Source organism: Arachis hypogaea, chromosome 4 (genome assembly GCF_003086295.3).
Source record: "Arachis hypogaea cultivar Tifrunner chromosome 4, arahy.Tifrunner.gnm2.J5K5, whole genome shotgun sequence".
NCBI lineage: Eukaryota > Viridiplantae > Streptophyta > Magnoliopsida > Fabales > Fabaceae > Arachis > Arachis hypogaea.
In genome coordinates, this window is record NC_092039.1 from 100,123,962 (window position 1) to 100,147,078 (window position 23,117).

The 23,117-nt window shown below is 38.5% G+C and overlaps 1 non-coding gene across 1 annotated transcript; it reads left to right on the forward strand.

The window, feature by feature from the left end:
* Nucleotides 1-13,132: 13,132 nt before the first annotated feature.
* LOC112799511 (small nucleolar RNA R71) lies at nt 13,133-13,240 on the forward strand. The gene has a single exon (XR_003201087.1). It is a non-coding gene; the product is annotated as a small nucleolar RNA R71 (small nucleolar RNA).
* Nucleotides 13,241-23,117: the final 9,877 nt, after the last annotated feature.

Sequence of the window (23,117 nt, forward strand, 5' to 3'; positions counted from 1 at the left end):
ACCTTCCAATAGGATCTTGTGCATGCATCTGGCTGGGCTAATGCCCTTGAGATCACTGATGGACCACCCAAGAGCTGTCTTGTGTGTCCTTAGCACTTGAATTAGTGCTTCCTCTTCCTGTGGCTCTAAGGTAGAGCTTATGATTACAAGAAAGGTATCACCTTCTCCCAGGAATGCATATTTTAGGGATGGTGGTAATGGTTTGAGCTCGGGTTTAGGAGGTTTCTCCTCTTCCTGAGGGATTTTCAGAGGTTCTACTATTCTCTCTGATTCCTCCAGGTCAGGCTGAACATCTTTAAAGATGTCCTCTAGCTCTGATTCGAGACTCTCAGCCATATTGACCTCTCTTACCAGAGAGTCAATAATATCAACACTCATGCAGTCATTTGGGGTGTCTGGATGTTGCATGGCTTTGACAACATTCAACTTGAACTCCTCCTCATTGACTCTCAAGGTTACTTCCCCTTTTTGGACGTCAATGAGGGTTCGGCCAGTTGCTAGGAAAGGTCTTCCTAGAATGAGAGTTGCACTCTTGTGCTCCTCCATTTCCAGCACCACAAAGTCAGTAGGAAAGGCAAATAGCCCAACCTTGACAATCATGTCTTCAATCACGCCTGATGGGTATTTAATGGAGCCATCAGCAAGTTGAAGACATATTCTGGTTGGTTTGATTTCTTCAGTCAAACCAAGCTTTCTGATAGTAGATGCAGGTATTAGGTTGATACTTACCCCAAGATCACATAAAGCTTGCTTGGTACAAGTACCCTCTAATGTGCATGGTGTCATAAAGCTCCCAAGATCTTTAAGCTTCTCAGGTAAGCTTTTCAGAATGACTGTACTGCATTCTTTAGTGAGGTAAACTTTTTCAGTTTCCCTCCAATCCTTCTTATGACTTAAGATCTCTTTCATGAACTTAGCATAAGAGGGTATTTGCTCAAGTGCTTCTGCAAACAGAATCTTTATTTCAAGAGTCCTGAGATAATCTGCAAAGCGGGCAAATTGCTTATCATGTTCCGTTTGGCGGAGTTTTTGAGGATAAGGCATTTTGGCTTTGTATTCCTCAACCTTAGTTGCTACAGGTTTATTACCTACAGAAGTGGGTTGGGAAGCCTTTTTAGAAGGGTTGTCATCAGCACTTGTATGTGACTGATCCCCCACTGGCATTTGAATGCCAGGGGTGGAAGCTGGAGTGGCGTTAGACGCCATCTCCCCATTTGTTACTGGCGTCTGAACGCCAGAACTATGTTCCCTTCGGGCGTTCAACACCGGATTCATGCTTGTTTCTGGCGTTGAACGCCAGGAATGAGCATGGTCTGGGCGTTTAGCGCCAGCATTATTCCTCTCTGGGCTCTGATTGTCCTCAGAGGGATTTTGAGTAGACATCTGTTCATTTCTTGGCTTCCTGCTGCTTTGAAGTGAGGTATTTAATGTTTTCCCACTTCTTAATTGAACTGCTTGGCATTCTTCTGCTATTTGTTTTGACAGTTGCCTTTCTGTTTGCTTTAATTGTACTTCCATATTCCTGTTAGCCATTCTTGTTTCCTGTAGTATTTCCTTGAATTCGGCTAGCTGCTTGGTTAGAAAGTCTAATTGCTGATTGAATTCATTGGCCTGATCTACAGGACTGAGTTCATCAGTTACTGTTTTAGCTTCTTCTTTCATGGAAGATTCACTGCTTAGGTACATATGTTGATTTCTGGCAACTGTATCAATAAGCTCTTGAGCTTCTTCAATTGTTTTTCTCATATGTATAGATCCACCAGCTGAGTGGTCTAGAGAAATCTGAGCTTTTTCTGTAAGCCCATAGTAGAAGATGTCTAATTGCACCCACTCTAAAAACATTTCAAAGGGGCATTTTCTTAGCATCTCTCTGTATCTCTCCCAGGCATCATAAAAGGATTCATTATCTCCTTGTTTGAAGCCTTGGATGCTTAGCCTTAGCTGTGTCATCCGTTTTGGAGGGAAATAGTGATTCAGGAATTTTTCTGACAGCTGTTTCCATGTTTTTATGCTGTTCTTAGGCTGGTTATTTAACCATCTCTTAGCTTGATCTTTTACAGCAAATGGAAATAGTAATAATCTGTAGACATCTTGATCCACTTCTTTATCATGTACTGTGTCAGCAATTTGTAAAAATTGTGCCAGAAACTCTGTAGGTTCTTCATGTGGAAGACCAGAATACTGGCAGTTTTGCTGCACCATGATAATGAGCTGAGGATTCAACTCAAAGCTACTAACTCCAATGGAGGGTATACAGATACTACTCCCATATGAAGCAGTAGTGGGGTTAGCATATGACCCCAGAGTCCTCCTGGACTGATCATTCCCACTTAATTCCATGATGGAATAAAAGAGATGATATGTATGTTGATATTATTTATTTTATAAAAATTAATTTTTATAAAATAAAATAAAAACGAAATAAATAAAGGAAATTGAAAATATTTTGAAATTGAAATTTGAATTTTTATATAAAATTTTCGAAAAATGTAGTTCAAAATTAGTTAGAAAGTATATATTTTTTTGAATTTTGAATTTTATGATGAAAGAGAAAAATATGCAAAAGACACAAGATTTAAAATTTTTAGATCCAATGTTCCTTATTTTCGAAAATTTTGGAGGGAAAACACCAAGGAACACCAAACTTAAAAATTTTAAGATCAAACCACAAGAAAGACTCAAGAACACTTTGAAAATTCACAAGAACACCAAGAACAAAAGAAAGAACACCAAACTTAAAATTTTTAGAAAACCAAGACAAATTTTCGAAAATTAAAGAAAACTTAACAAGAAAACACCAAACTTAGAGTTTGGCACAAGATTCAATAAAAGAAAAATTATTTTTGAAAAAGATTCCAAAGAAGATACCCAATTATGAAGAACAACTACTAAAGCTCTAGCTAATTGGGCAGTAACTTCAATGTTGATTTTAAAAATGTATCATATTTATGGATAACAATATAAATTTTTGAAAGTTAATGTTTTGAAAAAGCACAAGAAAAACAAGAAAAGACAGAAAACAAGAAAAACTTGAGATCAAACAAGAAAAATAAACAGGAACAACTTGAAGATCAATGAAGAACAAAGAATACAAGTCGAAAAAAATTTTTTTTTTTTGAAAAGAAACTATCCTATCAGAATTTAATGACTCTATAACAACAAAAATAAATTATTCCTAATCTAAGAAATAAAATAAACCTTTAGTTTGTTCAAACTCGAACAATCCCCGGCAACGGCGCCAAAAACTTGGTGCACGAATTTGCAGTCACACTCTTTGCAATCCGCACAACTGACCAGTAAGTGCACTGGGTCGTCCAAGTAATACCTTACGTGAGTAAGGGTCGATCCCACGGAGATTATTGGTTTGAAGCAAGCTATGTTTATTTTATTAATCTTAGTCAGGATATCAATAAGGTTATTTGGATTTAATTGTAAGAAGTCAAAGTATTTGGAATAAGGAATTGTTACTTTATTAATGGAGAATATGTTGGAGTTTTGGAGATGCTTTGTCCTCTGAATCTCAACTTTTCCTTGAAATCCTTTTCCCACACGCAAGGTCCCTTCCATGGCAAGCTCTATGTAGGGTGTCACCGTTGTCAATGGCTACTTCCCATCCTCTCAGTGAAAACGTTCCTATGCTCTGTCACAGCACGGCTAATCATCTGTCGGTTCTCAATCAGGTTGGAATAGAATCCATTGATTCTTTTGCGTCTGTCACTAACGCCCAGCCTTCAGGAGTTTGAAGCTCGTCACAGTCATTCAATCCCAGAATCCTACTCGGAATACCACAGACAAGGTTTAGACTTTCCGGATTCTCATGAATGCCGCCATCAATCCGGCTTATACCACGAAGATTCTGATTAAGGAATCTAAGAGATACTCATTCAATCTGATGTAGAACGGAGGTGGTTGTCAGGCACACGTTCATGGATTGAGGAAGGTGATGAGTGTCACGGATCATCACCTTCTCCATAATTAAGCGCGAATGAACATCTTAGATAAGAACAAGCGTGTTTGAATGGAAAACAAAAGTAATTGTATTAATTCATTGAGACGCTGCAGAGCTCCTCACCCCCAACAATGGAGTTTAGAGACTCATGCCATCAAAGTGCATATAATTCAGATCTGAAAAATGTCATGAGGTACAAGATAAATCTCTAAAAGTTGTTTAAATAGTAAACTAGTAACCTAGGTTTACAGAATATGAGTAACTAAGATAATTGGTGCAGAAATCCACTTCTGGGGCCCACTTGGTGTGTGCTGGGGCTGAGACTAAAGCTATCCACGAGTTAAGGCCTTTCTTGGAGTTGAACTCTAAGTTATAACGTGTTTTGGGCGTTCAACTCCGGATCATGACGTGTTTCTGGCGTTTAACTCCAGACAGCAGCATGTACTTGGCGTTCAACGCCAAGTTACATCGTCTATCTTCGCGCAAAGTATGGACTATTATATATTTCTGGAAAGCCCTGGATGTCTACTTTCCAACGCCGTTGAGAGCGCGTTAATTGGACTCCTGTAGCTCCAAAAAATCCATTCCGAGTGCAGGGAGGTCAGGATCCAACAGCATCAGCAGTCCTTTTGTCAGCCTAACTCAGATTTTTGCTCAACTCCCTCAATTTCAGCCAGAAAATATCTGAAATCATAGAAAAACACACGAACTCATAGTAAAGTCCAGAAATATAATTTTTGCCTAAAAACTAATAATATTCTACTAAAAACTAATTAAAACATACTAAAATCTACATGAAATTACCCCCAAAAAGCGTATAAAATATCCGCTCATCACAAAGGAAGAGGAAATCGGAGTAAGAATTCTCCGGATTTAGCTTGTGATCATTGTGGACATTTTCATCCATATGACTCTTGCAAGATTGGTTTAGGTGGTTGTTTCAAATATGGATTGCCTGGTCATATCGTGAGGGATTGCACTCGTGGGAAGAACCCAAATGCGAGTCAGAGTCGGCATCAAGGTTGAGTCTTTGCTGTGAATGCCAAGGATGCTTCCAAGGCAGATCCGTTGATGAGAGGTATTTGTTTAATTGGTGATAAGACTTTAATTGCATTATATGATACTGGAGCATCACATTCATTTATTTCGTTTGCTAAAGTTGAGGAACTAGGCTTGGAAGTGTCAGAGTTAGTATTTGATTTGCATGTACACACTCTGCATCAGACAGTTATGACTAGGTCAGGGTGTAGGCAAGTAGGTTTCAAGCTTGAGGGTAGAGACTTTGTGCATGACTTAATTTGTTTGCCAATTATTGGATTTGAGATGATTTTGGGGTTTGATTGGTTGTCGAAGAATCGGGTTTTGTTGGATTGTTTTGAACGGTCAATTCAGTTTATGCCGGAAGGAGAAAATGGAGCAGTGGTAGCTGCGGGGTATTACCTGAACTCTGTAATGGTACATTGTAGTGGGGAAGAGTGTCAAGGTTATATCCTATTGGCTGCTAATGCATTGAGTGATGCCCAGAACTTAGATCAGATATCGGTGGTTAGAGATTTTCCGGAGTAGTTCCCAGAAGATATCCCTGAATTCCTACCTCAAAGGGAGATTGAGTTTGCGATTGAATTGGTGCTAAGAGCCGAACCAGTGTCGATTGCGCCGTATAGAATGGCTCCGATAGAGCTGGCAGAATTAAAGACTCAGTTGGAAGAGCTTCTGAACAAGAGGTTCATTCGACCAAGTGTATCTCCGTGGGGAGCGCCAGTTTTATTGGTAAAGAAGAAGGATGGAGGAATGCGATTGTGAATGGATTATCGACAGTTAAACAAAGTGACGGTAAAGAACAGGTACCCGCTACCAAGGATAAATGACTTGATGGATCAACTGCAAGGAGCTAGAGTGTTTTCCAAGATTAATTTGAGATCAGGTTACCATCAGATAAGGGTGAAAGAGGATGATATCCCTAAGACAGCATTTAGGACACGCTACGGACACTACGAGTTTGCGGTGATGTCCTTTGGGTTAACGAATGCACCTGCTATTTTCATGGATTATATGAACAGAGTATTTCGTCCCTTTTTGGACAAATTTGTGGTGGTTTTCATAGACGATATCTTAGTTTATTCTAAGACAGCAAAGGAGCATGAGGAACACTTGAGGATTGAGTTGCAAATTTTAAAGGAGCGGAAGTTGTATGCTAAATTGTCCAAGTGTGGGTTCTGGAAGGGGGAAGTAAAGTTCTTAGGTCATGTGGTGAGCAAAAGAGGAATAGCAATGAACCCTTCTAAGGTAGAAGCGGTGATGGAATGGGAAAGACCAACGACAGTGACGGAAGTTAGGAGTTTCTTCGGCTTAGCCGGATATTACAAGAGACTTATTGAAGGATTTTCTTGGATTGCACTACCAATGACTAAGTTGACAAGGAAGGAAGTGCCTTTTGTGTGGACATCGGAGTGTGAATAGAGTTTTCAAACTTTGAAGCAAAAGTTAACTTCAGCACCTGTTTTGATTTTGCCAGAACCACATGAACCGTTTGAAGTGTATTGTGTTGCGTCACTGAAGGGTTTAGGATACGTGTTGATACAACACCGGAATGTGGTGGCTTACTGGTGCACGAAATTGTGATCTCAATGGCGCCAACAACTTGGTACGCACAATTGTAATCTCAACTCTTTTTCACAACTTCGCACAACTAACCAGCAAGTGCACTGGGTCGTCCAAGTAATAAACCTTACGTGAGTAAGGGTCGATCCCACGGAGATTGTCGGCTTGAAGCAAGCTATGGTCATCTTGTAAATCTCAGTCAAGCGGATTCAAATGGTTATGGGATTTTGATAATTAAAAGATAAATAAAACATAAAATAAAGATAGAGATACTTATGTAATTCATTGGTGGGAATTTCAGATAAGCGTATGGAGATGCGTTATTCCTTCTGAATCTCTGCTTTCCTACCGTCTTCATTCAATCATTCATATTCCTTTCCATAGTAAGTTGTATGTTGGGGATCACTATTGTCAATGGCTACCTCTCGTCCTCTTAGTGAAAATGGTCCAACTATGGGTTACGTAAGGCTAATCATCTCTCAGTTCTCACTTGTGTTGGAATAGGATCCAGTGATCCTTTTGCGTCTGTCACTACGCCCAATAATCATGAGTTTGAAGCTCGTCACAGTCATCCCATCCTAGATCCTACTCGGAATACCACAGACAAGGTTTAGACTTTTCAGATCTCAGAAATGCTGCCAATTGTTTCTAGCTTATACCACGAAGACTTTGATCTCAAGGAATTGAAGGCTCTGTTGTCAGGAGAGGCAATCAAACGCATGGACCAGGAATCCAAGAGATATACATTCAAGCTTGTTTTCATGTAGAATGGAAGTGTTTGTCAGGCACGCATTCATAAGTTGAGAATGGTGATGAGTGTCACATAATCATCACATTCATCATGTTCTTGTGTGCGAATGAATATCTTGGAATCAGAATAAGCTTGAATTGAATAGAAGAACAATAGTACTTTACATTAATACTCGAGGAACAGCAGAGCCCCACACCTTTATCTATGGTGTGTAGAAACTCCACCGTTGAAAATACATAAGTGATGAAGGTCCAGACATGGCTGAATGGCCACCCCCATAAAAGTCTAAGATAGCATAAAACTGATCAAAGATGTCTAATACAATAGTAAAAGGTCCTATTTATACTAGACTAGTTACTAGGGTTTACAGAAATAAGTAAATGATGTAGAAATCTACTTCCGGGCCCACTTAGTGTGTCCTTGGGCTGAGCATTGAAGCTTTCATGTATAGAGACTTTTCTTGGAGTTAAACGCCAATTTTTATGCCAGTTTGGGCGTTTAACTATTGCTTCTATCCTGTTTCTGTTGTTTAACGCTAGAATATGGCAGGAAGTTGGGGTTTGAACGCCAGTTTGCATCATCAAAACTCGAGCAAAGTATGAACTATTATATATTTCTGGAAAGCCCAGGATGTCTACTTTCCAACGCAATTAAGAGCGCGCCATTTGGGTTTCTATAGCCTCAAAAAATCTATTTTGAGTGCAGGGAGGTCAGAATCTAACAGCATCAGCAGTCCTTTTTCAGCCTCTGAATCAGATTTTTGCTCAGGTCCCTCAATTTCAGCCAGAAAATACCTGAAATAATAGAAAAACACACAAACTCATAGTAAAATCCAGAAATGTGAATTTTGCTTAAAAACTAATAAAAATATACTAAAAAGTAGCTAGATTCTACTAAAAACTATCTAAAAACAATACCAAAAAACGTATAAATTATCCGCTCATCACAACACCAAACTTAAATTGTTGCTTGTCTTCAAACAAATGAAAACAAAATAGGATAAAAAGAAGAGAATATACAATGAATCTCACAACATCAATGAAACTTAGTCCTAATTAGATGAGCGGGGCTAGTAGCTTTTTGCTTCTGAACAGTTTTGGCATCTCACTTTATCCTTTAAAATTCAGAATGATTGGCATCTATAGGAACTCAGAATTTTAGATAGTGTTATTAATTCTCCTAGTTCAGTATGTTGATTCTTGAACACAATTACTTTATGAGTCTTGGCCGTGATCCTAAGCACTTTGTTTTTCAGTATTACCACCGGATACATAATGCCACAGACACATAACTGGGTGAACCTTTTCAGATTGTGACTTAGCTTTGTTGAAGTCCCCAGTTAGAGGTGTCCAGAGTTCTTAAGCATACTCTTTTTGCTTTGGATCATGACTTTAACCACTCAGTCTCAAGCTTTTCACTTGGACCTTCATGACACAAGCACATGGTTAGGGACAACTTGATTTAGCCGATTAGGCCAGGATTTTATTCCTTTAGGCCATCCTATCCATTAATGCTCTAAGCCTTGGATCCTTTTTACCCTTGCCTTTTGGTTTAAAGGGCTATTGGCTTTTTCTGTTTGCTTTTTCTTTTTCTTTCTTTTTTTTTCGCCACCCTTTTTTTCGCTACTTTTTTTTTCTTTTTCACTGCTTTTTCTTGCTTCAAGAATCAATTTCATGATTTTTCAGATTATCAATAACATTTCTATTTGTTCATCATTCTTTCAAGAGCCAAAAATTTTAACATTCATAAACTTCACTATAAAAAATATGCACTGTTCATGCATTCATTTAGAAAACAAAAAGTATTCCCACCACATCAAAATAATTTAACTAATTTCAAGAACTTCTTGTTCTTTTGTAATTAGGCACATTTTTTTTTATTTAAGAGAGGTGAAGGATTCATGGAATTATTCATAGCTTTAAGGCACAGACATTAGACACTAATGATCATATAGTGAAGACACAAACATAGCTAACACCTAAAGCATCAAATTCGAAAAACAAAAAACTAAGAACAAGAAAATTAAAGAACGGGTCTACCTTAGTGATGGCGGCTAGTTCTTCCTCTTGAAGATCCAATGGAACACCTGAGCTCCTCTCTGTCTCTTCATTGCCTTTGTTGCTCCTCCCTTATAGCTCTTTGATCTTCTCTAATCTCATGGAGAATGATGGAGTGCTCTTGGTGCTCCACCCTTAATTGGTCCATATTGTAACTTAAGCCTTCCAAAGAGGTGTTGAGTTGCTCCCAATAATTATGTGGAGGAAAATGCATCCCTCGAGGCATCTCAGGGATTTCTTGATGAGGAATTTCCTCATGCTCTTGTTGAGGTCCATGAGTGGGCTCTCTTGTTTGCTCCATCCTTTTCTTAGTGATGGGCTTGTCCTCTTCAATGAAGATGTCTCCTTCTATGTCAATTCCAGCCGAATTGCATAGGTGACAAATGAGATGAGGAAAGGCTAACCTTGTCAAATTGGAGGACTTGTCAGCTACCTTGTAGAGTTCTAGAGGTATGATCTCATAAACTTCCACTTCCTCCTCAATCATGATATTATGGATCATGATGACCTAATCTACAGTCACTTCAGATCGGTTGCTAGTAGGAATGATGGAGCGTTGGATGAATTCCAACCATCCTCTAGCCACAGGCTTAAGGTCTTGTCTTCTCAATTGAACTGGCTTGCCTCTTGAGTCTCTTTTCCATTGAGCTCCTTCCACACATATGTCCATAAGGACTTGGTCCAACCTTTGATCAAAGTTGACCCTTCTAGTGTAGGGGCGTGCGTTTTCTTGCATCATTGGCAAGTTAAACGCCAACCTTACATTTTCCGGACTGAAATCTAAGTATTTCTCCCAAACCATTGTAAGCCAATTCTTTGGATTCGGGTTCATACTTTGATCATGGTTCCTAGTGATCCATGCATTGGCATAGAACTCTTGAACCATTAAGATTATGACTTGTTGAATGGGGTTGGTGAGAACTTCCCAACCTCTTCTTCGGATCTTATGTCGGATCTCCAGAAACTCATTCTTCTTGAGCATGAAAGGAACCTCAGGGATCACTTTCTTCTTGGCCCCAACTTCATAGAAGTGGTCTTGATGGACCTTTGAGATGAATCTCTCCATCTCCCATGAGTCAAAGTTGGAAGCAACTGCCTTCCCTTTCCTCTTTCTAAAGGTTTCTCTGGCCTTAGGTGCCATAAATGGTTATAGAAAAACAAAAAATAATGCTTTTACCATACCAAACTTGAAACCTTTGCTCGTCCTCGAGCAAAAGAAGAAAGAAAGAAGGGGAAGAAGAAGAAAATGGAGGAGATGGGGGGAGAGATAGGTTCAGCCAAGGGGGTATGATAGGATTTGTGATGTATGAAAATGAAGGAGTGAAGAGGGGTATTTATGGGGAAAGAGAGGGAGAGTGGCCGAATGGAATTGGGTGTGTTTGGGAGGAAAAAGTGTTTGAATTTGAAAGTGAGGCAGGTGGGGTTTTTGGAGAAGATGGATGGAGGTGATTGGTGAAGAGAATATAGGGAAGAGAATAGGATTTGATAGGTGAGTGGTGTTTTGGGTAGAGTGTTATAGAGATGTGTGAGGTGGAGAGAGAGAGGTGAGGTAGGTGAGGATCCTGTGGGGTCCACAGTTCCTGAGGGGTCAAGGACTTCTCATCCCTACTCCATCTAGGCGTGCAAAAATGCCCTTAGAGTGCAATTCTGGCGTTTAACGCCAGACTGCTACTTGTTTCTGGCGTTAAATACTAACTTTTATACCTTTCCTGGCATTTAACGCCAAGTTGTTGCTTGTTTCTAGCATTTAATGCCAACTTGGTGCTCTGTTCTGGCGTTAAACACCAGTTTGGTGCCCATTTCTGGTGTTAAACACCCAGAATGGTGCCAGACTGGGCGTTTAATGCCAATTCTGCTACTCTTACTGGCGTTTAAATGCCAGTAAGCTTATCCTCCATGGGGTGCTCTTTTTAATGCTATTTTTTAATTTACTTTTATTTTTGCCGTTGTTTTTGTGACTCCACATGATCATCAACCTAAAGAAAACATAAAATAACATAGATAAATAAAAATTGGGTTGCCTCCCAATAAGCGCTTCTTTAATGTCAATAGCTTGATAGTGGGCTCTCATGGAGCCTCACAGATAATCAGAGCATGGTTGTGGCCTCTCAACACCAAACTTAGAGTTTGGTTGTGGCCTCTCAACACCAAACTTAGAGTTTGGTTATGGCCTCCCAACACCAAACTTAGAGTTTGAATGTGGGGCTTTATTTGACTCTGTATTGAGAGAAGTTTTTCATGCTTCCTCTCCATGTGTACAGAAGGAGAACCTTGAGTCTTGAATACGATGTAGTCCTCATTCAAATGAAGGACCAACTCTCCTCTGTTAACATCAATCACAGCTCTTGCTGTGGCTAGGAAAGGTCTGCCAAGGATGATGGATTCATCCTCATCTTTCCCAGTGTCTAGGATTATGAAATCAGTAGGGATGTAAAGGCCTTCAACCTTCACTAGCACATCCTCTACTAGTCCATAAGCCTGTTTCATGGATTTGTCTGCCATCTCTAGTGAGATTCTTGCAGCTTGTACCTCAAAGATTTCCAATTTCTCCATTACAGAGAGTGGCATGAGGTTTATGCCTGACCCCAGGTGACACAGAGCCTTCTCAAAGGTCATGGTGCCTACGATACAGGGTATTAAGAATTTTATGGGATCCGATTTCTTTTGAGGTAATGTTTGCCTAATCAAGTTATTCAGTTCATTGGTGAGCAAGGGGGGTTCATCCTCCCAAGTCTCATTACCAAATAACTTGGTATTCAGCTTCATGATTGCTCCAAGGTACTTAGCAACTTGCTCTTCAGTAATATCTTCATCCTCTTCAGAGGAAGAATACTCATTAGAGCTCATGAATGGCAGAAGTAGGTTCAATAGAATCTCTATGGTCTCTATATGAGTCTCAGATTCCATTGGTTCCTCAATAGGGAACTCTTTTTTGTCCAGAGGATGTCCCATGAGGTCTTCCTCACTGGGATTCACGTCCTCCTCCTCCTCTGTGCATTCGGCCATTTTGGTTTTGTTGATGGCCTTGCACTCTCTTTTTGGGTTCTCTTCTGTATTGCTTGGGAGAGTACTAGAAGGAGTTTCAGTAACTCTTTTACTCAGATGACCTACTTGTGCCTCCAAATTTCTGATAGAGGACCGTGCCTCATTCATAAAGATGAGAGTGGTCTTGGATAACTCAGAGACTGTGGTTGCTAAGCTAGAGAGACTCTGCTCAGAATTCTCTGTCTAGTGCTGAGAAGATGATGGAAAAGGCTTGCTATTGCTAAACATATTTCTTCCACCATTATTGTTATTGAAGCCTTGTTGAGGCTTCTATTGATCCTTCCATGAGAAATTTGGGTGATTCCTCCATGAAGAATTGTAGGTGTTTCCATAGGGTTCTCCCATGTAATTCACCTCTTCTATCGCAGGATTCTCAAGGTTATAAGCTTCTCCTTCAGAGGAGGCTTCTTTAGCACTGCCAGATGCAGCTTGCAATCCAATCAGATTCTGAGAAATCATATTGACTTGCTGAGTCAATATTTTGTTCTGAGCCAATATCGCATTCAGAGTATCAATCTCAAGAACTCCTTTTTTCTGAGTTGTCCCATTATTCACAGGATTTCTTTCAGAAGTGTACATGAACTTGTTATTTGCAACCATTTCAATGAGTTCCTGGGCTTCTACAGGCATTTTCTTCAGATAAATAGATCTACCTGCAGAATGGTCCAATGACATCTTGGATAACTCAAACAGACCATCATAGAATGTATCTATAATGCTCCATTCTGAAAGCTTGTCAGAAGGACACCTTCTGATCAATTGCTTATATCTTTCTCAAGCTTCATAGAGGGATTCACCTTCCTTCTGTTTGAAAGTTTGAACTTCCACTCTAAGCTTACTCATCTTTTGAGGTGGAAAGAATTTAGCTAAGAAGGCATTGACCAGCTTTTCCCAAGAGTTCAGGCTGTCTCTAGGTTGTGAGTTCAACCATATACTAGCTCTGTCTCTTACAACAAAAGGGAAAAGAATAAGTCTGTAGACCTCGGGATCAACTCTATTGGTCTTAACAGTGTCACAGATTTGTAAAAATTCAGCCAAGAACTGATGAGGATCTTCCAATGGAAGTCCATGAAACTTACAATTCTGTTGTATCAGAGAAACTAATTGAGGCTTAAGCTCAAAGTTGTTTGCTCTGATGGCAGGAATAGAGATGCTTCTCCTATAGAGGTCGGGAGTAGGTGCAGTAAAGTCACCAAGCACCTTCCTTGCATTGTTGGCATTGTTGTTATTTTCGGCTGTCATGTCTTCTTCTTTTTTAAAAAATTTCTATCAGGTCCTCTCCAGAGAGTTGTGCTTTAGCTTCTCTTAACTTCCTCTTCAGAGTCCTTTCAGGTTCAGGATCAGCTTCAACAAGAATTCCTTTATCTTTGTTCCTACTCATATGAAAGAGAAGAAAATAAAGAAAGTATGGAATCCTCTATGTCACAGTACAGAGATTCCTTGATATGTCAGAGGAAAAGAAGAATAGAAGGATGAGGTAGATAAAGAAGAATTCGAACTTATAGAGAGAGAGGGGGGGTCCGAATTATCAAAGGAGGATAAGTATTAGTGATTAAATAGAAAAAGATGGGAGAGAGAAGAAATTTGAATATTAAAATTAAAATAATTAGTTAATTAAAAAGATTTTTTTGAAAAAGTGGTTAGTGATTTTTGAAAATTGTAAGTGAAAAAGTGGTTAAGTGGTTTTGAAAAAGATAGGAGGTAATAAATTTTGAAAAGATAAGAAGTTAGAAAGAGATTTTGAAATTAGAATTTGAAAAATATATGATTGAGAAAAAGATTTGATTGAAAAAGATATGATTTTAAAAAGATATGATTGAAAAACAATTAAAAAGATTTTATTTTTAAAATTGATGACTTGACTAACAAGAAATTAAAAGATAAGATTCTAAAATTCAAATATTGAACCTTTCTTAACAAGAAAGTAACAAACTTGAAATTTTTGAATCACAACATTAATTGTTAGCAAGGATTTTTGAAAATATTAAAAGAAAAATGAAAAAGATTGAATTTTGAAAAAGATATGATTGATAAGAGAGGATATGAAAAAGATAAGATTTTGAAAAATTAGTTTTAAAGCTTGAAAAATTGAAAAAGATTTGAATTGAAAACAAAATTACCTCCTTGGGGCTATGCTGGCGTTAAACGCCCAGAATGGTATCCATTCTGGCGTTTAACGCCCACTTGGCTACCTCCTTGGGCGTTAAACACCAGAAATCCTTCTACTTTGGGTGTTTTGAACGCATCATCTGAAACTCTAGAATTCATTCTTAAAAATTCTGAAGAACAAAATAAAAAGAAAAATACCTAATCTAAGCAACAAGATGAACCGTCAGTTGTCCAAACTCGAACAATCCCCGGCAACGGCACCAAAATCATGGTACACGGAATCGTGATTTTCACACTTCTTCACAACTCCATGCAGCTGACCAGCAAGTGCACTGGGTCGTCCAAGTAATACCTTACGTGAGTAAGGGTCGATCCCATGGAGATTGTCGGCTTGAAGCAAGCTATGGTCACCTTGTAAATCTTAGTCAGGCAGATTCAAATAGTTATGGGGTTTTGATAATTAAAAGATGAATAAAACATAAAATAAGATAGAGATACTTATGTAATACATTGGTGGGAATTTCAGATAAGCGTATGGAGATGCTTTGTTCCTCCTGAATCTCTGCTTTCCTACTGCCTTCATCCAGTCATGCGTACTCCTTTCCATGGCAAGCTGTATGTTGGGGGATCGCTGTTGTCAATAGCTACCATCCGTCCTCTCAGTGAAAATGGTCCGGCTACAGGTTACGTAGGGCTAATCATCTGTCGGTTCTCGATCGTGTCGCAATAAGATCCATGATCCTTTTGCGCACTGTCACTGCGCCCAACACTCGCGAGTTTGAAGCTCGTCACAGTCATCCCATCCCAAATCCTACTCAGAATACCACAAACAAGGTTTAGACTTTCCGGATCTCAAGAATGCTGGCAATTGATTCTAGCTTATACCACGAAGACTCTGATCTCACGGAATGGAAGGCTCTGTTCTCAGGAGAGGCAACCATGTGTCTTGAACCAGGAGGCCAAGAGATATGCATTCAAGCTTGTTTTCAGGTAGAACGAAAGTGGTTGTCAGGCATGCATTCATAAGTGAGAATGGTGATGAGTGTCACTTGATCATCACATTCACCATGTTGAAATGCGAATGGATATCTTAGAACAAGAATAAGCTTGAATTGAATAGAAAACAGTAGTAATTGCATTAATTCATGAGGAACAACAGAGCTCCACACCTTAATCTATGATGTGTAGAAACTCTACCATTGAAAATACATAAGAACAAGGTCTAGGCATGGCCGAATGGCAAACAAACATTTAGAAAATGCACATGTTAAATGTCTGTCCTATTGGTTGTGATATCACATTGTCGGTTCAACTACTAACCCGATACATCTCCATAGAGATGTTGCCCTTCGGAATCATCATATGGGAACCCCCGAGATATAGTACTCGGATCACTATCCAGGGTTTTGCGCCTGTACGCTCTAGATATCCGAAGGGATGCGAGCGGGATACTATTGCCACCGACCTCACATCTAAGTGCAAGCGGGATTAACCACCGTCCTTACGCCGTCGCCACTACCTCGACAGGCAGGATTAACCATCGTCACTGCCGGGCGCATAGCGTCTCATAATCTCAGTATACAAATGATACCTGTAAACTATTTCGGCATGTCCACTCTGATCGTTCTTCATTACTAGTCCGAAATCCTCAACTACCGCCACTAGAATCCTCCTTTCCCATGGTTTACCCCCAACTCAACTCTAAGCCCTTGTAATCCTAACGGCGACTTTGCAGAGATAGAACTAGGCTATCCTCAGATCCAAGCAATATAGAATATTCAAAGCACACTCTTACCACTCGTCGGAGGGTCCGACCCCGTCGTATCACGTGCATCCACGGTACACACACGGCCTGACTGTTGATTCTGAGCCTTATCTTGGTTACTCCCGCGGTGATAGTGCTTAGATATATGCCCAGGTTTCCCACAATTATAGCATCGACCATTTCCTTCCTCCTGATGAAACTGGGATTTGTTGCCCCTTCTGAATTTCCCTTGACCTTGCAGATGCTGAGGAGTATGTCCATCTTTCTTGAAGTTCTGTTCCCTTGGTCCGAGATAATTATCGAGTTCCCTACTAGTATTCCCTCCAAGAGTGTTCCTTGATGAGGATACCGTCTTTGCATATTCTTCGACAACCCTCGCCTTGTCCACCAATTCAGAGAATCTCCTTATTTCCAATGGAGACATAACAAGTCTGACACTTCCCTCAGCCCTACTTCGTATTTGACACATTTCCATCCCTCATAAGACCCAGAAATAGCCTGACTTATCCTCGAGAACCTACAGAGTTCCTCGAACTTGCTGGTGTATTCTGCTATAGTCATGGACCCTTGCTTTAGCTGTAAGAGCTCCAATTCTTTGGCCTCCCTTAACGACTCAAGAAAGTACTTCTTGTAGAAAGCTCCCTCGAATAACGCCCAGGTAATGTTCACGTTCTGTTGGTGTAGCAGTCGGCGCTCTCGTTGCCACCATTGCTGAACTTCTCCCACTAGTTGATAAGCCGCATGCTTTACGAACTGGTCATACCGTACATGTTGAGTCAGCAATGCACGCTCCACAGCTTGGAACCAATTGTCTGCTTCAATATGGTTTGTCGAACCATTGAAAACCGGCGGGCCATCTTTCTGAAAAGCAGCTAGAATTCTCGGAACGCCTCTCAAGCTGTCATCAGCACCTTCTCCATTTTTGTTTCCGCTTCCTGTCAGTTGGGCTAACCTCTGTACAGCTTGCAAAGACGCAGCAACATTCGCTTCCATGGTGTTTGCCAAAGTCGCCATCGCAACCATGAACTCGGCATGGTTATCAGCCAGTCACGCATCCCTACTCGCTCGTGAACGTGCTCGACCTAGTCCGCGAGTGGCCATTGGGTTTTCTGTCTACACCAAACAATCAATATCAAGGTGATCAGTCCCAATATCAAAAGCCTAGTGTTTCAATTACCCAAAATAGGCACTCACAAACAAGCATGCTATGAAATATCAAGTAAATAACCTAATAGCATCAAAGAAAAGACACACAGAGTATGCAATGAAGCACAATCGGTCCATCCCTCAGGCTCACGAGGATGAACCGCTCTAATACCACTAAATGTAACACCCCAATTAGTCTAAGCTTTACCTAGCGTCGTAAAGCAAAGATTAATCAAGGATTATGACAGTTCTAAGCTCATACATATGATATATAGAAGGAATAATATTATCTAGAAGCCTGATGAAGGATATAGCTCAAAAATAGGATTTAAAAGCACAAAACAAACTAACAAAGTGTCTAACTTAATGCCAAAGAAATAGATGTGACTGATGAGCGGATAATTTATACGCTTTTTGGCATTGTTTTTAGGTAGTTTTTAGTAAGTTCAAGCTACTTTTAGGGATGTTTTCATTAGTTTTTATGTTAAATTCACATTTCTGGACTTTACTATGAGTTTGTGTGTTTTTCTGTGATTTCAGGTAATTTCTGGCTGAAATTGAGGGACTTGAGCAAAACTCTGAAAAAGGCTGACAAAAGGACTGCTGATGCTGTTGGAATCTGACCTCCCTGCACTCAAAATGGATTTTCTGGAGCTACAGAACTCCAATTGGCTTGCTCTCAACGGTGTTGGAAAGTAGACATCCAGAGCTTTCCAGAAATATATAATAATCCATACTTTATTCGGAAATTGATGACGTAACTTTGCGTTGAACGCCAAGTACATGCTGCTGTCTGGAGTTAAACGCCCAAAACACGTCATGATCCGGAGTTGAACGCCCAAAACACATTATAACTTGGAGTTCAACTCCAGGAAAAGCCTTAGTACGTGGATAGATCAAGCTCAGCCCAAGCATACACCAAGTGGGCCCCGAAAGTGGATTTATACATCAAAAACTTACACATGTAAACCCTAGTAGCTAGTCTAGTATAAATAGGATAATTTACTATTGTATTAGACATCTTTGGTCTCAGTTTTGTTTTATTCTTCATCTTAGGAGGCTATTGATCATGTTTTAGGGGGCTGGCCATTCGGCCATGCCTGAACCTTTCACTTATGTATTTTCAACAGTAGAGTTTCTGCACACCATAGATTAAGAGTGTGGAGCTCTGCTGTACCTCAAGTTTCAATACAATTATTATTCCTTTCTATTCAATTCTCTTTTATTCTTATTCCAAGATATACGTTGCACTTCAACTTGATGAATGTGATGATCCGTGACACTCATCATCATTCTCACCTATGAACGCGCGTGACTGACAACCACTTCCGTTCTACTTTAGGCCGGGCGCATATCTCTTAGATTCCCCAACAGAATCTTCATGGTATAAGCTAGATAGATGGCGGCATTCATGAGGATTCGGAAAGTCTAAACCTTGTCTATGGTATTCCGAGTAGGATTCTGGGATTGAATGACTGTGACGAGCTTCAAACTCCTGAAGGCTGGGCGTGATGACAAACGCAAAAGAATCAAGGGATTCTATTCCAACCTGATTGAGAACCGACAGATGATTAGCCGTGATGTGACAGAGCATAGGAACATTTTCACTGAGAGGATGGGATGTAGCCATTGACAACGGTGATGCCCTACATACAGCTTGCCATGGAAAGGAGTAAGAAGGATTGGATGAAAGCAATAAGAAAGTAGAGATTCGAAAGGATTCTAGCATCTCCACACGCCTATCTGAAATTCTCACTATTGATTTACATAAGTATCTCTATCCTATTTTATTTTCTGTTTATTTTTATTAATCATATTTGATTTTCTAAATTCCATAATTTTATCCTCCTGACTGGGATTTACAAGATGACCATAGCTTGCTTCATACCAACAATCTCTGTGGGATCGACCCTTACTCACGTAAGGTATTACTTCGACAACCCAGTACACTTGCTGGTTAGTTGAACGGAGTTGTGTCCACACATAAGTGCCATAATAATGATTCCATACAACAACAAAAAAATACTACATTGATGTGATCACAATTTCGTCCACCAAGTTTTTGGCGCCGTTGCCGGGGATTATTCGAGTTGTGTGAAAGTATAAGTCACAATTTCGTCCACCAAGTTTTTGGCGCCGTTGCCGGGGATTGTTCGAGTATGGACAACTGACGGTTCATCTTGTTGCTCAGATTAGGTAATTTTCTTTTTATTTTCTTTTCAAAAAGTTTTCAAAATTTTTCTTTTATTTTCGTTTTTCTAAAAGAATATTTTCGAAAAAATAAAATAAAAATACAAAAAAATTAATAAAATCATAAAAATCAAAAATATTTTTTGTTTCTTGTTTGAGTCTTGAGTCAATTTTTATGTTTGGTGTCAATTGCATGTTTTAAAAAAATTTTTTCTTGCAATTTTTGAAAATTCCATGCATTCATAGTGTTCTTCATGATCTTCAAGTTGTTCTTGACAAGTCTTCTTGTTTGATCTTGATGATTTCTTGTTTTGTGTTGTTTGTTATTTTTCATATGCATTTTTCGTTTGTTAGAGTCCATACATTAAAGATTTCTAAGTTTGGTGTCTTGCATGTTTTCTTTGCATAAAAAATTTTTCAAAATTATGTTCTTGATGTTCATCATGATCTTCAAAGTGTTCTTGGTGTTCATCTTGACATTCATAGTGTTCTTGCATGCATCTTGTGTTTTGATCCAAAATTTTCCTGTTTTGGGTCATTTTTGTGTTTTTCTCTCTCATCATAAAAAAATTCAAAAATCAAAAAAATATCTTTTCCTTTTTTATCTCCTAATTTTCGAAAATTTGAGTTGACTTAGTCAAAAATTTTAAAAATTAGTTGTTTCTTACAAGTCAAGTCAAATTTTCAATTTTAAAAAATCTTATCTTTTCAAAACTTTTTCAAAAATTAAATCTTTTCCTTTTTTCTTATTAATTTTCGAAATTTTTTTAAAATCTTTTTCAAAATCTTTTTCTTATCTTTTACATCATATTTTCGAAAATTAGCTAACAAGTAATGTGATTGATTCAAAAATTTGAAGTTTGTTACTTTCTTGTTAAGAAAGGTTCAATCTTTAAATTCTAGAATTTTATCTTTTAGTTTCTTGTTAGTCAAGTAATTAATTTTAATTTTAAAATCAAATCTTTTTCAAAATATCTTTTTTATCTTTTTAATCATATCTTTTTATCTTATCTTTTATATCATATCTTTTTCAAATTTTATCTTTTTCAAAAAATTTGATTTCAAAATATCTTATCTAACTTCTTATCTTCTTATCTTTTCAAATTTGATTTTAATATCTTTTTCAACTAACTATTTAACTTTTTGTTTGTTTCTTATCTTTTTCAAAACCAACTAACTACCTATCCCTCTCTAATTTTCGAAAATATCTCATCTCTTTTTCAAAAATTCTTTTTAATTGTTTTAAATTTTAATTTTAATTATATATATATATATTATCTTTAATTTTCGAAAATCACTAACCACTTTTTCAAAATTATTTTCGAAAATTTTCTATCTCTCCTCTTCTTCTATTTATTTATTTATTTACTAACACTCCTCTTCACTTCTCTTCATCTCAAATCACCACCTCTATCCTTACCTATTCTTCTTCACTCTTCTTCCCTTTCTTCTTCTACTAACATAAAGGAATCTCTATACTGTGACATAGAGGATTTTTCTTTCTTTTCTTGTTCTCTTCTTTCCTATATGAGCAGGAACAAGGAAAAAGATAAAAGCTTCCACCTCTGAGTCATGGGAGATGGAAAGACTCATCTAAAGGGTTTATAGCTCAGTGGTAGAACATTTGACTGCAAATCAAGAGATCCCTGAGATACCTCAGGGGATAAATGGTCCTCCACACAACTATTGGGAGCAACTAAGGATAGGAGCACCAAAATCACTAGGGATCATGCAACAGAAGCAAGGAAGAGACATAGAGGAGCTCAAAAAGCACCATTGGTCCTTCAAAAAGGCGCCACCCTCACTAAGGTGGACTCATTCCTTGTTCTTATATTTTTCTTTTTTTGATTTTTATGTTACATGTTTATCTATGTTTTATGTCTCTACTTCATGATTATTAGTATGTAGTAACTATGTCTTAAAGCTATGAATAAATTCCATGAAATCCTTCACCTCTCTTAAATGAAAATTGTTTTAATTCAAAAGAACAAGAAGTACATAAATTTCGAAAATTATCCTTGAATTTAGTTTAATTATATTGATGTGGTGACAAAACTTTTTGTTTTCTGAATGAATGATTGAACAGTGCATATGTCTTTTGATATTGTTGTTTATGAATGTTAAAATTGTTGGCTCTTGAAAGAATGATGAACAAAGAGAAATGTTATTAATGATCTGAAAATCATAAAATTGATTCTTGAAGTAAGAAAAAGCAATGAAAAAGCAAAGGCTTGCGAAAAAAAAACTGGCGAAAAAAAATAGAAAGAAAAAGAAAAAGCAAGCAGAAAAAGCCAATAGCCCTTAAAACCAAAAGACAAGGGTAAAAAGGATCCAAGGCTTTGAGCATCAATGGATAGGAGGGCCCAAGGAAATAAAATACAGGCCTAAGCGGCTAAATCAAGCTGTCCCTAACCATGTGCTTGTGTCATGAAGGTCCAAGTGAAAAGCTTGAGACTAAATGGTTAAAGTCGTGATCCAAAGCAAAAAGAGTGTGCTTAAGAGCTCTGGACACCACTAACTAGGGACTCTAGCAAAGCTGAGTCACAATCTAAAAAGGTTCACCCAGTTATGTGTCTGTGGCATTTATGTATCCGGTGGTAATACTGGAAAACAAAGTGCTTAGGGCCACGGCCAAGACTCATAAGTAGCTGTGTTCAAGAATCAACATGCTTAACTAGGAAAGTCAATAACACTATCTGAACTCTGAGTTCCTAGAGACGCCAATCACTCTGAACTTCAAAGGAAAAAGTGAGATGCCAAAACTGTTCAGAAGCAAAAAGCTACAAGTCCCGCTCATCTAATTATAATTAATATTCATTGATATTTTGAGATTTATAGTATATTCTCTTCTTTTTATCCTAATTGATTTTCAGTTGCTTGGGGACAAGCAACAATTTAAGTTTGGTGTTGTGATGAGCGGATAATTTATACGCTTTTTGGCATTGTTTTTAGGTAGTTTTTAGTAAGTTCAAGCTACTTTTAGGGATGTTTTCATTAGTTTTTATGTTAAATTCACATTTCTGGACTTTACTATGAGTTTGTGTGTTTTTCTGTGATTTCAGGTAATTTCTGGCTGAAATTGGGGGACTTGAGCAAAACTCTGAAAAAGGCTGACAAAAGGACTGCTGATGCTGTTGGAATCTGACCTCCCTGCACTCAAAATGGATTTTCTGGAGCTACAGAACTCCAATTGGCTTGCTCTTAACGGCTTTGGAAAGTAGACATCCAGAGCTTTCCATAAATATATAATAATCCATACTTTATTCGGAAATTGACGACGTAACTTTGCGTTGAACGCCAAGTACATGCTGCTGTCTGGAGTTAAACGCCCAAAACACGTCATGATCCGGAGTTGAACGCCCAAAACACATTATAACTTGGAGTTCAACTCTAGGAAAAGCCTCAGCACGTGGATAGATCAAGCTCAGCCCAAGCATACACCAAGTGGGCCCCGAAAGTGGATTTATACATCAAAAACTTACACATGTAAACCCTAGTAGCTAG